Raw genomic sequence first — 14,080 nt, 5'->3', positions numbered from 1 at the left:
GTATTTTGCAATTGTATAGTAATTATAGTAAGATGAATATGTTTATAAAAAAAGTTTCAAACTTTGTAGTTAATGTGTGTGCCTCTAACCTTGGTATAGGCAGATTTGTTTTTGTTTCACATTTTGCACACCAAAACGATCCTGATTGTGGTTTGACCTTCTTTCCATATAACACACATGAAATATAATACCAACCCATTGTTGTATCAATGTTGCTTATTGTTGCAACACAATAGCAGTTAACATCTTGCAATGAATTTTGAAGTAATATGTTTTTTTTTTTTTAAGTAAGTGATGTATTATTATATTTTCATGTAAATGATGAGTCTACTTTGAAATGATTAACAAACCTGTTTCGTAGGATCTCATTCAATGCATTTAAGCTCTGTTTGAAGATAAATCCTCCTCTGAAAACTGTTTTGCACGTATTTTTGGTATTTCTTGTATATGATCATGTTTTTTACCATTCCTATCATTGAATTTTTAAAAAGGAAAAAAGAATGTAAATGGTATTTTGTGAGATAAAAAATGATATTTATCATTTTTTTTTATTAATAATTTTTAAAATATGCACCTGCCAATTATTTCAACAACCATGGGAATCTCAAGATTTAGATATACTTTTGTTGCACTGGTGGATGACAAAGAGAATTTGCCTACAAAAATTGCAGAATACATTATAACAAACAAAATCGTATTGAATTGAAATTGAGAAAAAGGAAGACATGTTTTAATGAGAATGAAATTCTCTAAAAGTATCATTAGATTGATTTGAAAATGAATAAGTTTGAGTATAAAAAATTTATAATTAGTGATTACATTTCTCATTGTAAAATTTATGGCCTAAGATTAGTAACCAATATACTTATTAACTTGATAGCAGTACTAAGTACATTAAAACTGATAGTTGGTAACATTATTTAGTTATACTTACCTCCAAATGATTTGACAATAGTCAAAGTTGCAATTAAGACAAAAGGTCCTAGATTGTTCTTAAATACATCTTCATCAATTCGCTAGACACTTGTTCCCCATGGTGAAAGCCTAATTTCTTTTCCCCTGGTATAGTTAAAATCATTGAGGATTTTTTCTATATTAGTAATTTTTTTATTTATAATTGATTTTTCTATATAAACATATAATGACATCAATATCACATCAAAAATTTTGTCTTACTCTTTCAAAAGCAAATTCCACAAATCAAATGCACAGGTTATACTTCAAAGCTTCTGAAGGTGGTTTTCCATGTTATAATACCTTTATGGATCTAATATTCATAGAGTAAAGCAAGGTTTGACTTTGAATTTTCTGAGTATCCAAAATTTCAAATTCTTCATCACTTATAGTTAACAGTGTTAAGGACAATGCAAGGCATGAACAATAGACCAAAAAAATTGGTGGCTGTAGAAGCTGTTTAAAAATTACACTTTTCTACTATTAGGATAACTCCATCACTATTTAATATAAAATGAGTTTCGAGGCTAAAAATATATATATACATATATAAATGTGTTTCAATCCTTTATCATTTATATAGAAATAGCAAGCAACAATAATCAACATTGTCAAGGGAAATCATGGCATGAATAATAGACCACAACATGAGCTGGTTCTATAAAAGGTAGCAGGCCTTTGCGGTGAAACCTATAACTTTTATGGGCCTAATATTCATAGTTAGTAATATGCAGAGCAAGAGCAACCAATTCCCAAAGTTAATACTACACAATCATATATAACTACACACCATAACTGCCCAAAATAATAATAATAATAATAATAAACCAAGTTAAGTGTGATGCTTCTATTATGTATGGCTATTGTAGGTGAGGTTAAGTAGTGTATTCAAATGTGAATTTTAGCAGTCATAGCCCAATTATTAATAAATATTCCTATTTAATTATCTAATTATCATTGATTATAAATATAAACTTTAAGACATGAAACTATTCAAAGTAAGTAAAGATATGGATGAGACAAAGTAAAGCAAAGTTTGATTTTGAATTTTCTCAATATCCAAAACTTCAAATTCTCCATCACTTACTATTAACAGTATTACGGAAAATGAAATATAAAAGATGATATATTCAACTTACTAATATACAATACTAAGCCTTACACTAAAAGAGAGTTAAGAAAACATGAGGATTGACCGCTATAAAAAATAAGCAAGTGTGAAGGTTCTATTATGTATGGCTGCTGTAGGTGAGGTTAAGTAGTGTATTCAAATGTGAATTTCAGTAGTTATAGTACAACTATTAATCAATCTTCCTATTTAATTATCATTGATTTTAAATTTTAAGACATGAAACTATTCAAAGTAAGTAAAAATATGGATGAGACAGAGTAAAGCAAAGTTTGATTTTAAATTTTCTCAATATCCAAAACCTCAAATTCCCCATCACTTACCATTAATAGTATTACGGATAATCCAAGGCATGAATAATAGACCAAAATATTTGATGGCTGTAAAAGCTGTTTAAATTACATTTTACTATGGCTGGGATAACTCCATCACTATTTAATCTAAAACGTGTTTCGAATCAAAAGAAAAAAGAAAATATATACATATATAAAATGTGTTTTAGTCCTTTATCATTTAAATAAAAAAAGCAAGCAATAACAATGAACATTATCAAGGGAAATCGATCCATGGCATGAATAATAGATCACAACGTGGGCTGGTTTTATAAAAGGCAGCAGTCCTTTACGGTGAAACCTATAACATGGTAGCTTTCATTTTAATAGATCCCTGCTAAATCACAAAATAATTTAGGCCATTTACACTACTCAAAAGACAATTAATCATGCAATAAAAAGCCTAAGCAAAGATTCAATAGACTTTTAGGCAAGTGACAACCAAAGAAATACTCCAACCAAGCTAATTACTATATCAATACAATTATTCCAAATTATGAAATTAGTACCTGTAAGCTCAGTTGTAGGCAGATGCTTATCCAAGGCACTGGAATTTGTAGGCATATGTATCCTGAATTCTTGTACAGTAGTTGTAGTAGCAACATCACCATTAAGCCCAACAACCGAGTGAGAAAAAACATTTATAACTGAAGGGGTTGATCGCTGCAAATATTGAGCATTTGAACTACTTTCCTAAGTACGGTTAAAGTTCAATACCATTCACCTATTAAGTCTTGCTCGCTTACAACTATCTATTTCATGGATCATTGCTATGTCTTTATGCTTTTTACTCCTATGGCTTCCACCTCCAAATTTCTTTGATGACACTATGTTTGTGGAATGCATCTTGGCCATCCTTTTCCTGTACATGATCATGCACCTTCTTTGGCGCGCAAGTCTTGCAGCCTCCATTTCCCCCAATAAATTCCTCTACTCAAAACTATTAAGGGACCTCATGGTTTTTGAAAGGGAATTTGAAATTAATTGTAAATACTTCCTTTGTTTTGTTTTATTTGTGTTTTCTTTTTTTGGTTCAACAAACAAATCAATATTGTTTCTGTGGGTTAACAACTATTGAATTATAAATAGTTTTCAAAGATGGGTAAACTAAATAAACAACAAATCAATAAACAAACTACTGAAGAGAAACATGAAATTAACAACGAATGTGAAATGAGATGTAAGATTATAGTGGCATAACAACGAATATAGTATTTTGGGATTCAAAAATAAATTAATAAATGAACTATTTAAGAGGAACATAAAATTAAGAAAGTAAACATACCTCTCTGAAATGAATTATGATAAATTATAGTGGCATAAGTTTTGAGGCATAAGGAGATGAAGATATATAAAAGAACAGATTTTACAACATGCAAAACAAACATTAATTGAAACTAACTCTACAATTCCATAAATCAGGTGGCATTTACCTGGTGTTAATTGCATTGTATAATTGGTTGGAAGTGGCTACATTGAAGCCCAATATATTAAATGCTAAAATCTTTTAAGCTCCTGCATTTATGTCTTCAAATAATCACCGAGTCGGAGTGAAAACCGATGTTTTTTTTAGAAGTTGAAGAGTATTTGTATAAATAATCACTGAGTTGGAATGGAAACCATTGTTTTCTTAGAAGTTGAAGAGTTTTTGTATAGAGAAACAGAGGTTCGCTGTGACTGAAATTCTTGGTTGGGTTTCATCTACAGGTGGGAAAGAAGAAGAGGGTTTGTGTGTAAAAATTTATACTTTCATCAACTGAACTGTGGGTGGGTCAACCTTGGCGTGGGTTAGCCTTTGAGCTACACGTTGGTGGGGTGTTCAGAGTTGGCATGGGTTAGCTTTTGAGGTACACGTTGGTGGGAATTCAGATTATAGCCTTTGAGCTACACGTTGGTGGGTTGTTCAATGTGGGTTATCCTTTGAGATACTCGTTGGTGGGGGGTTCAAAGTTGGGGTGAGTCAAAGGTTGTAGCCTTTCAGCTACATATTGGTGGGAAATTCATATTTGGGTCAATATTTATGGGATTGGGCTTTTCATCTACTTTAACAACGTAGTTATTTTTTTTTTTAGAAGATTACAATTGTTTGGTCATTGTTGCTGTATATGTGACAGTAAAAATAAATTACTATAAATTATTGGGTTATAATTAAAAATTTTAATGTAAAAAAGGTTAAAAAGACTAAATGGAAGCTTAGAGTGCCACATGGCAGGACCTCATGCATTTCCGCTTGAGGTCTCTGCTTTTATATATATATTGATTTCCCAATTCTCTCCCTCATCATAACCTGTTACCTTGCGATGCTCAACCTCTCTCGTTATATCACTTCCCAATTATTGATCGGTCCTTTTGCTTCTCATCACCCAATGGTCACTCAATCCAAACATGACACAACCAAACCCAAAATTTTCACTAACAATCTTTCATTATGACATTAAGCCATGAACTCAAAGTTTGATGCACTCATCCAAAATCAAATTAACATGGCTTATTGTCTCTTTAGATATTGCTCGCAATATAATTGATTGCAAATGGGTATTGCGGGTCAAGTGTTGTGCCTAAGGTTCCATCAAGCGGTACAAAGGCGATTTTTATGTCAAAAGGCTTCCACCAATAGCTCAACGTGGATTTCAGTGAGACCTTTAGCTTTATTATCAAACCCACAACGATGAATACTATTCTCTTAATTGTTGTATAGTTTGTGAGAAAAATTAATGTTCATAATGCCTTCTTGCACAACAAATCATTTGAAGATGTTTACATGGCCCAACTACAAAGGTTTTACATATGCCCAATTTCCACATCACATATGAAAATTGCAAAAATTTATCTACAATTTTGAAACGTGCTATGTGAGCTTGGTTTTCAAAAATGACCACACAAATGCTTGACTTTAGATTCAGGGGATCTATATCATTCTCTTCCATACACATTTAGGCCAAATAGAGAATTTACCTTCTATTTCTTGATATTTGTGTATGCTATTATCATTACTTACGTTAATTTATCTGCTATTGATAAACTGTTTCTGCATTTGCACTCTAATTTTACCATAAAGTTTAGGTTGGATCAATTTCTTTCTTGGTATTGAGGTTGTGCGAAACACCCACTTTGAGAATCTAGGGGCTTTTGTTTCTCTCTTTGTGAGAATCTCATCTCTTGGAGCTACAAAAAGGAAGTCACAAATTGCAAGGTCAAGTACTGATATTGAGGATCCGCTTATTTTGCTGAAACTGAAAACTTTTTGCTAAAAGTACTGTAAATAAAGATAAAAGTTAGCTGAAATAGTACAGTGAAACTCATTAATAGTACAAAAAAGTGCAGTGGAACCCATGAATAATAGCAAAAATAAGCTAAAAAGTAAAATAAGTTGGCAAAAATAATCCATATCAAACGGACACTGAGTACAAGGCCTTTTCAAATGTTGTAGATGAAGTCAAATGGTTACAATCTCTGTTGTCATACTTCATGTTCCTCTATCCACGTCTCCTATACTCTGGTATGATAATATTGGGGTCACTTACCTCTCCTCTAACCCAATTTTGCATGCTAAACAAGCATATTGAAATTGATTTCCATGTGTAAGAGATATGGTAACCAACAATTCCGATTAATAATCTAATATCTTTACGAAGCTCGTATTTTCTTCCAAATATTCACTTCTACAAATCAAGCTCAATATTGTTTCACCACCATTTAGCTTGAAGGGGTGTGTTAAGGATTAGCATGATTATCAACACCCCATAAGTCCCATGACAAGTGAATGTTCAAATAGAAAGTGATTTAGAGGATTTAAATAGAAAGTAATAAGAAAGAATGCCAGAGTTGATAGGTTATACACTTCATTTGTAATTTGAATGATCTTAGGTGAGACTTTATTTGCAATATGAACACCTCAATTCTATACAAAATTATCATCAAATCCTGTTATAAATATAAATGTCTTCACTTGGTGTTTTGATAAGGCTAAAATTTATGCTTCATTTTATGTAATCTTTACAACATTAAATTCATAAATAAAATCAAAATAAAATTGAAACCAAATAAAACTCTTAAGCCATTATGCATCACAATATGTACTAGGTCATGTGCAATTCTTAGATGAGCCATTTGAAAAGATTCAAACTTCAAAATTCCTTTTGAAATAATACTTTGATCCCACCTGCTGAGTATCCCCAACTACATTATTACTGATTTTGTGCTTCTCATTGCAAGTGAAATTCAAAGTATCTCAATAAGATTTATCTTAAATGGCACACCTGTTGAAGAAATCTAGTAGCGCATCTTGAGGTTATGCAATACTTAACAAACCTGCAAAAGAGAGAAAAACACTTGCAACCAACTCTCATAACTTGAAAAAATTGAGTATTAGTTTCAATGGGAAAAGGGAAAAATAGAAGGGGTGTGATGAAAAAGAAAGAGACACCCCTATTTGTGTAAGCAGTAATTCATGAGGAAGTATTTCATATCCACCAAGTGTTCAAAAGAGCTAGGATATATTAATATGCAAGTATGTTTTAAGTGTAGGAAAGTTTTGTATTTTTTTTTTTCATAAGTTGATCTAATTCACCCCCCCTCATGTTGGGATACCTTTTGCTCTTATAGTGATGTTTAAGAACTCAAAACCCTACTAACTGAGAGGAAAATCAGTTATGACTACTAGGCATTAATGTTCTTTATCATTGAACAATGTCCATCCCAAAAATGATGCATTGATTATGGTTTTCCTCTAGAAATAGCAACCTACTTAAAAAATTGCTTCCCTAAAGAGAAAACTATCTTCTCAATTTGCTAAATTTAAGGGAACATAATAATCTTTCATTAATGGTGACTGATTCTTATTTGATGAAGAAGAAGCATAGTGTCATGTGAGGCCTTTTATTCAACAAACATGGTGTTCTTTTAGAAGCTTCTATATTTATCACATAGCTTCTACGCAGGGGCAGCCCAACATTATTTGGGGCCTAAGGTAAAAAAATTTATGCGGGGTTTTTAATATTTAAATATTAATAAAAAAATTATTTAATACTAATCAATTCAAGGTTAGTTTGATACATTAAATACATAATTTGATGAATAATACCAACTAAACTAATGTTAATATCATATAGAGAATTGAATATCATAGTAGAACCATAAATATTAATAAAAATATATTACGATTTAAAAAAATTATTTATTTTGGATATACGATACATAGTTAAGTAAAGTTAAAATCTAATTTTTAATTTTATATCTTGTTTTTAAGAGAGGGAGATAGATATTATTTGGCGTATGGCCTTGTAGGGTATTAGTTTACAAAAATTAAAGTGTCTAACTATTAGGAGAGATTAATCTATAATTGATGATTTAATACATTTGCAACATTTTTTTGAAACATTTTAGAGTTTCAATTGGGTTAGGGTTCTATTGGTCTCATACATTGAGAGTCTTAATAAAAATGAAAAGGAAAAATGCATTAAAAGCACTATAAAATATTCACAATATGATATGACATTAACTCTCATTAATGAAATTCATCAATCTAACTAATGAATATTTAAATCACTTTTTTGTGATATAATAACATGGCAATTTATTAGCCAATAGTAAAATTTGTAATATCCTTAACATCACTAATAAAAAAAATGCACAAATTTTAAAAAATATATATAATCTTATAAAATTTTCGGTCTTTAACCATTGAAAGTGGGGTCTTTTCCTTTAAGGGGAATTGTTTTTTTGGGGTGGGGTTTTACGCTTAGGCCTTGGGCCGGCCCTACTTCTATGTTTCCAAGCTCTTTCGAGAGGGCTTTTTAGTGAGCCAAGTAAATGTGAAAGGACTCTTTTGCCCTTTAATCCATATCTCTATCAAATTTTTATTTTTATTTTTTTAACCTTGGATGGTTTTCTCTTTCACGCATGCATGGGCTTGGTCGACATAATGAAAAAAGAAGATTTTAAGTAATTTGAATGTTGACCCAATTGTGGGTCTCTATTTGTCCAATATCATGTGGTGAGACCAAGTCGGCCAATTTTACTGGCTGGCTCCATGACTTTGTGGTCCATATTAATGGGCTTTGGGCTAACTTCTGTTGAACTAAACATGTGATAGAGCACACAAAAAATTCTTTTATCTTTACCCAAAAAAGTACAACACCGCATTGTAAAAAATAAAGTTTATTCATGATATGGACACTTCAAACTTATTTGGAAAATGAGAAGATAAGTAAATTTTAGCAATAATGTGGTCTAAATTCTAAGAAAAAATATGAGAGAAGAGAGAGAAATGATGTGATGGAGGGAGAGAGAGACAATTGAATTTCAATGAAGTAATTACCGAAATCCCTACTCAAAATGCATCCCAAAAAGGAGAGAGAAAAAAAAAAGGAATTGTGGCAATGAAATTGCCGAAATTGTAGGAAGAGGAGAGAGATAAAAAAGAATTAAGACAATGGAGTTGCTGAAATTGTGGGGGGAAAAAAATTTTCTGGCAATTGAGTTGCCGAGAATGTAGGGGAGAAAAAAAAAATTGTGGCTTGCCGAAATTGGAGAAAAAAAAATTATGGGAATGGTCAATGGAGTTGCCGAAATGGTAAGGGAGAGAAAAAAAAAATTATGACAAGCCACAATTTCGGTGACTCCATAGACCATTGCCTTTTTTTTTTCCTCTCCAGTTTCGGAGAGACACAATTCTTTTTTTTTTTTCCTCCCCTACATTTTCAGCAACTCAATTGCCATAAATTTTTTTTATCTCCCCCACAATTTTGGCAACTCCATTGTCTTAATTCTTTTTTTTTTCTCTCTCCTCTCCCCTACAATTTAGGCAACTCCATTACCACAATTCCTATTTGTTTCTCTCTCCTTTTCTAGCACTCTTCCTAGGCAGCTTGCATTTTGGCAGGAATATAGGTAACTACATCACCAAAATTCAATTTTCTCTCTCTCCTTCCATCATGTCATTTCTTTCTCCTCTCTCATACTTTTTCTTAGAATTTCAACAATACTATTGCTGATATTTGCTTCTCTCCTCATTTTTTTCAAATAAATTTGAATGGTGCCCATATATTTAGCCAAAAGACTCCAGAAGCTTCTTATCTATCTATATATTACTAAAAGCTGAAACGTAGCATTTAATGTTGCTATACTCACGTTGAGCCACATCAGTAGCCACGTCATAATTTTTTTCTTTTCAATTTTTCTTATATATTTTTTAAAATATTTTCTCATTTAAGGTGACTTAATTATTTAAAAATTAAAATATCTTTTAACCATTATTTTTATTATTAATTTTCCAAAACTCTCATTTCCTTTTACCTCTTCATCTCCCCACTACTTTCTACATTAATATCATTCTTTCTCTACCTTTTTATCTTCCTTTATTTTGACTCTTCTTATTCTCAACATCTTACTATAAATTTGACATTTTTTTTCATTCTATGCATAGTTTTCTCACACAAAAAAGGTTACTTCTCTCTCTCTCTCTCTCTCTCAATTTGTTTTTCATTTTTTGTTTGATTTTTTTATTTTTATTGCATCAATTTTTTAGGTTGATGAATTTTTGTGTTAATTAGAATTTTACTTTGGGTTGATGTAATTTAGTTTTGTGTTTTAAGTTGTTATCTTTTATATTCTCTTTGATTAAATATTATCCTACTACATTATACATATAGTATATAATAATATAATGTTATTATATTACATAGAATGACTTGGATAATTTGATGTTTATTGCTATATATTTTATTTTTACTCTTTTTTCCTCTCATATTATTTTATTCAACATTTAAATCCAATTACATCCTCCATACTATTAAATTATGCAGCACAAATCAAGAAAATGGCTAGACACAAACCTGCCTTACTTTACCATACATTAGAGGAATCAAAATATTTGTGTGATATAGGGTCATCCTGGCTAGACACACATCTAGCAGTGGTTAAACGTTCATCCTAGGTAATTTTAAGTTTTCATCTATTTTCGTTTAGATTTTTTTTTTCAAAAAAAAAATTAATTTAGATATTTATAAGTAAAAAATGAAATAATGATTCATGAATTAAAAAAATATATATATCTATACATATTTATCTTGTGCAGTTGTAACTTTATATATAATTTTGCATTATATATTCATTTACTTTAATTTAGATGTTTATAACTTAATAATGAAATCTATAAACAAGGTAAGTAAAACAATCATATTTTTACAATTCAAAAAGTCACAATTTCTTTTTTCTGAAAAAGGCCTTTTACATTTCCTTGGAATTTTTTTTAAAAAAATTTTTTTATAAAACCTTTGACGTGCCACTAACCTAACCACTTCATACATTAAAAATATTTAAGGCTCATTATTACTTCCGTTAATATATTATGGATATTATAATTGATTGAGACCAAACTGGAGAAATACCTTTCATATTTCCTTGAAAATTCAGAAGATAAAAAAACCTTTCACATACTACTAACGTAACTATATCTATAACTATTTAAACCATCCATGATATCTATTTTTTATTGATAACCATAAAATTTACAACTAGGAAGGGAACATATAAAGTAATAAAGAATAAATGAAGGAAGAAAAAAAGAAATAAAATCAAATGTCAATTAATAACCGTTATTTGGAAAATAAAAAGGTGGTCAAGAGGAATAAGAAATAAAATAGAAATGGCTATACAGAGGACATTGAAAACTTTATAGTGCTATAAAATCAACCATTACATTCACTTAATTAAATCAATAATCAAAAATTAAATATAATAATACAAAATTTAAACTTAAAACTAATCAAACTCTAACTAGGGAAATTATATATATAATCATAATCTTCATACACAATGAATAGTTTTACCTCTTATTTAATGTCTATGTTATGCAAATCATCAACCAATAAATATATGATAATGGAAAAAATGTTATAGCCAAGATTATGAAAAATATGATAAATTTTTTTTTTAAAACTCTTTATAAAGTCTAGAGACTAAAATAGTATTTTATCTAAAAAATTATCACACGCAACGCACGGGTCTGCGACTAGTTACAATACAAAAATACAAGCTTTTACAAGAGACACACTAATTCTCTAGACACCTAGGCACTGACACTTACACACTAGCTCTTGACTTTCTTTTCTTCACTTCACACTTCACATATCACAAGTGGGAACCAAAGTTCCTATTTATACATGTTAGAGCAACCGCATTAGTTGTTGCAAAAGTTTGCAAAATACAAAAAGTGCTTAATTTTGCACATTTTAACCCAAAAAACACCCACATCAATGCTTGCAAAAATGTGCAAATATACAAAACTGCTACAGTAACCGTGCATATATGCATGATTACTGTTCATGTGCAAATGATTTTTTTATTCTTTTTTTTTTCTCTCTCCCCCCTTCATCTTGCTCTTCTCCTCTGTCTTCTTCTCACAACAAAACCACAAAATCACCCCTGCCCTAGCCTCAACCACCGATCTCTATCTTCTTCCAACAACAAAATCACAAAACCACCCCTGCCTAGCCTCAACCATAGATCAAGGTGGTAGTACCACCCAAATACAAAAACCCAAAAACTAAAATTAGCAATAACCCATCATAATAAAAAAAACCAAAAACTAAAACTAGTAATAACCTATCATAGAATCAACAAGAACCATATGAAATCAAACTCCAAAATTAACCAAAACCAAGATGAAGTCAAGTGGGGACTGTGCAGCACTACATCAAGATCGGAGGTGGCAGTGGTGGGTCACTGCAACTAGGGCTGACTTTGGTTGTTGGCGGCGGTGTGATGATGGCGGTGGTGAGGTTGGTTTGAGTTTGAGAAATCTATTGAAGAAAAAGAAAGAATAAAGAGAAGAAGGAAGAAGGAAGAAGGAAAAGGAAAACAAGAAAGAAGGAGATGGTTCAGAGAAAAAGAGTGGGTTGGCGTCAGAAAAAGAAAGAAAGAGGTGGGTGGAGCCACGTGGGTAGTGGTTTGTTTGATATAATAAAAAATTAAAGAAATATTATAATTTAAATAAAATAGATGATAGAATAAATAAACTGATGTTGGTGTTTTGTAAAAGTAGGTGTGTAAAATAGAAAAAGTATGTTTTTTTTGTTGCAAAATATACAGAAATTTTGCACGAACTGATGCAGTTGCTCTTAGAGGCCGATTAAGTAACTGACATTGAAGCTTCTAGCTTCACTAATTTCTGCCAGTAGAGTTCTAGTAGTTCTAGGCCTTAGCTTTTATTTGTTTAATATCTAACTCATGACAACTTCTAGTGTTTTCTTCTTTATGCCTCTATATATAGTTTCAATTCTACAATCTTCTAGGCTCTAGTCAAATTGTGGCTCTACAAAGTGATGTCTAGAGATTTCTAGAGAAAGAGAGAGAAAGAGAGGCTGTGCTTGATGTTTAACAACTTCATGGGGCCAAATTTTTCCAAACGCATGGGAACATAAAAAGTATTCTAAAAAACATAGAAAACTCTTAAAGCATTGGCATTAAGTGTGCTAAATGCTAAATTTTTAGCATTTGGCACACCAAGAAACCAAAAATCATCCCTCATCAAATGTACCAAGATCCAATTTTTCTTTTACAACATGCTACAATAGAAGGGTACTGTCGCATGTTTTTCTTTTTTTTAAAAAAAAAACTATTTTTTTATTCCACTCTTCTCTCTCCTCTCTCATTCAGGCTCTTTTCTCTTTTCTCTTGCTTCTCTCAATCTCTCATCTTCTTCTCTTCTTTGTGTCTCTTATTAATGGTGACTGATTATTATTTGATGAAGAAAAAGCATAGTGTTAGGTGAGGCCTTTTATTCAACAAACATGGAATTTTTTAGAAGCTCCTATGTTTAACACAAGCAGGCCAGCCCAAGATAGTTTAAGGCTTAAGACGAAAATTTTAAATGGGTTTTTTTATATCTAAATATCACTTAAATGATATTTATTTTATTTTTTATATCATAATTTATTTATTTCAAATCTATTATTAGTTCTTACTAATTAATAAGACTAATTCATCCAAAGTGAGCTAGTGATACTTACCATGTTGGTTTTACAAACTAACGAGTCATCAATAAATAAAAGTTATTGAAAACATTCATTTATTATATTGTTTGATCAATTTGTATGTTTTTTGTCATAAAATTTGTATTAGTTTTAGCATTTTTCATTCACTTAATGGTGAATTGGTGATTGTGTTGTATTTCTTTTTTTTTTCTTTTTTTTTTGTGAAGAAGATGCTAAAGTACTACAAATTTTACTATAAAAACTTACAAACTAATGTGACATTTCAAGAAAAGAATAAATGAATATTGAATTACTTATTATGATCGAATATATCAATTTATAAGACCTATGCAGTAAAAAAAAAGTGCAAGTTACACACTTTTCTTTTTAATTAGAAGAAGAAGAAAGAAAATACCCTTACTAGCCCTATTTTAATTTGAGGGGGCTTTCTATGTTAAGGGGCCTTAGGCCATGGCCTAGGCCTAGGGCCGGTCCTGAACACAAGGCATCTAGCGTGGGTTCATAAATTTAACAAGTGTCTCAAGCTCTTTTGAGAGGTTTTTCTTGTGAGCCAAGCAAAGGCGAAATGACCCTTTTGCCCTCCAATCCATCTCTCTCTCTCTCTCTCTCTCTCTCTCTCTCTCTCTCTCTCTCTCTCTCTCTCTCTCTCTCTCTCTCTCTCTCTCTCT

This window comes from Quercus robur, chromosome 11, assembly GCF_932294415.1.
Source record: "Quercus robur chromosome 11, dhQueRobu3.1, whole genome shotgun sequence".
Taxonomy (NCBI): domain Eukaryota; kingdom Viridiplantae; phylum Streptophyta; class Magnoliopsida; order Fagales; family Fagaceae; genus Quercus; species Quercus robur.
This window is presented reverse-complemented; position numbering follows the sequence as displayed.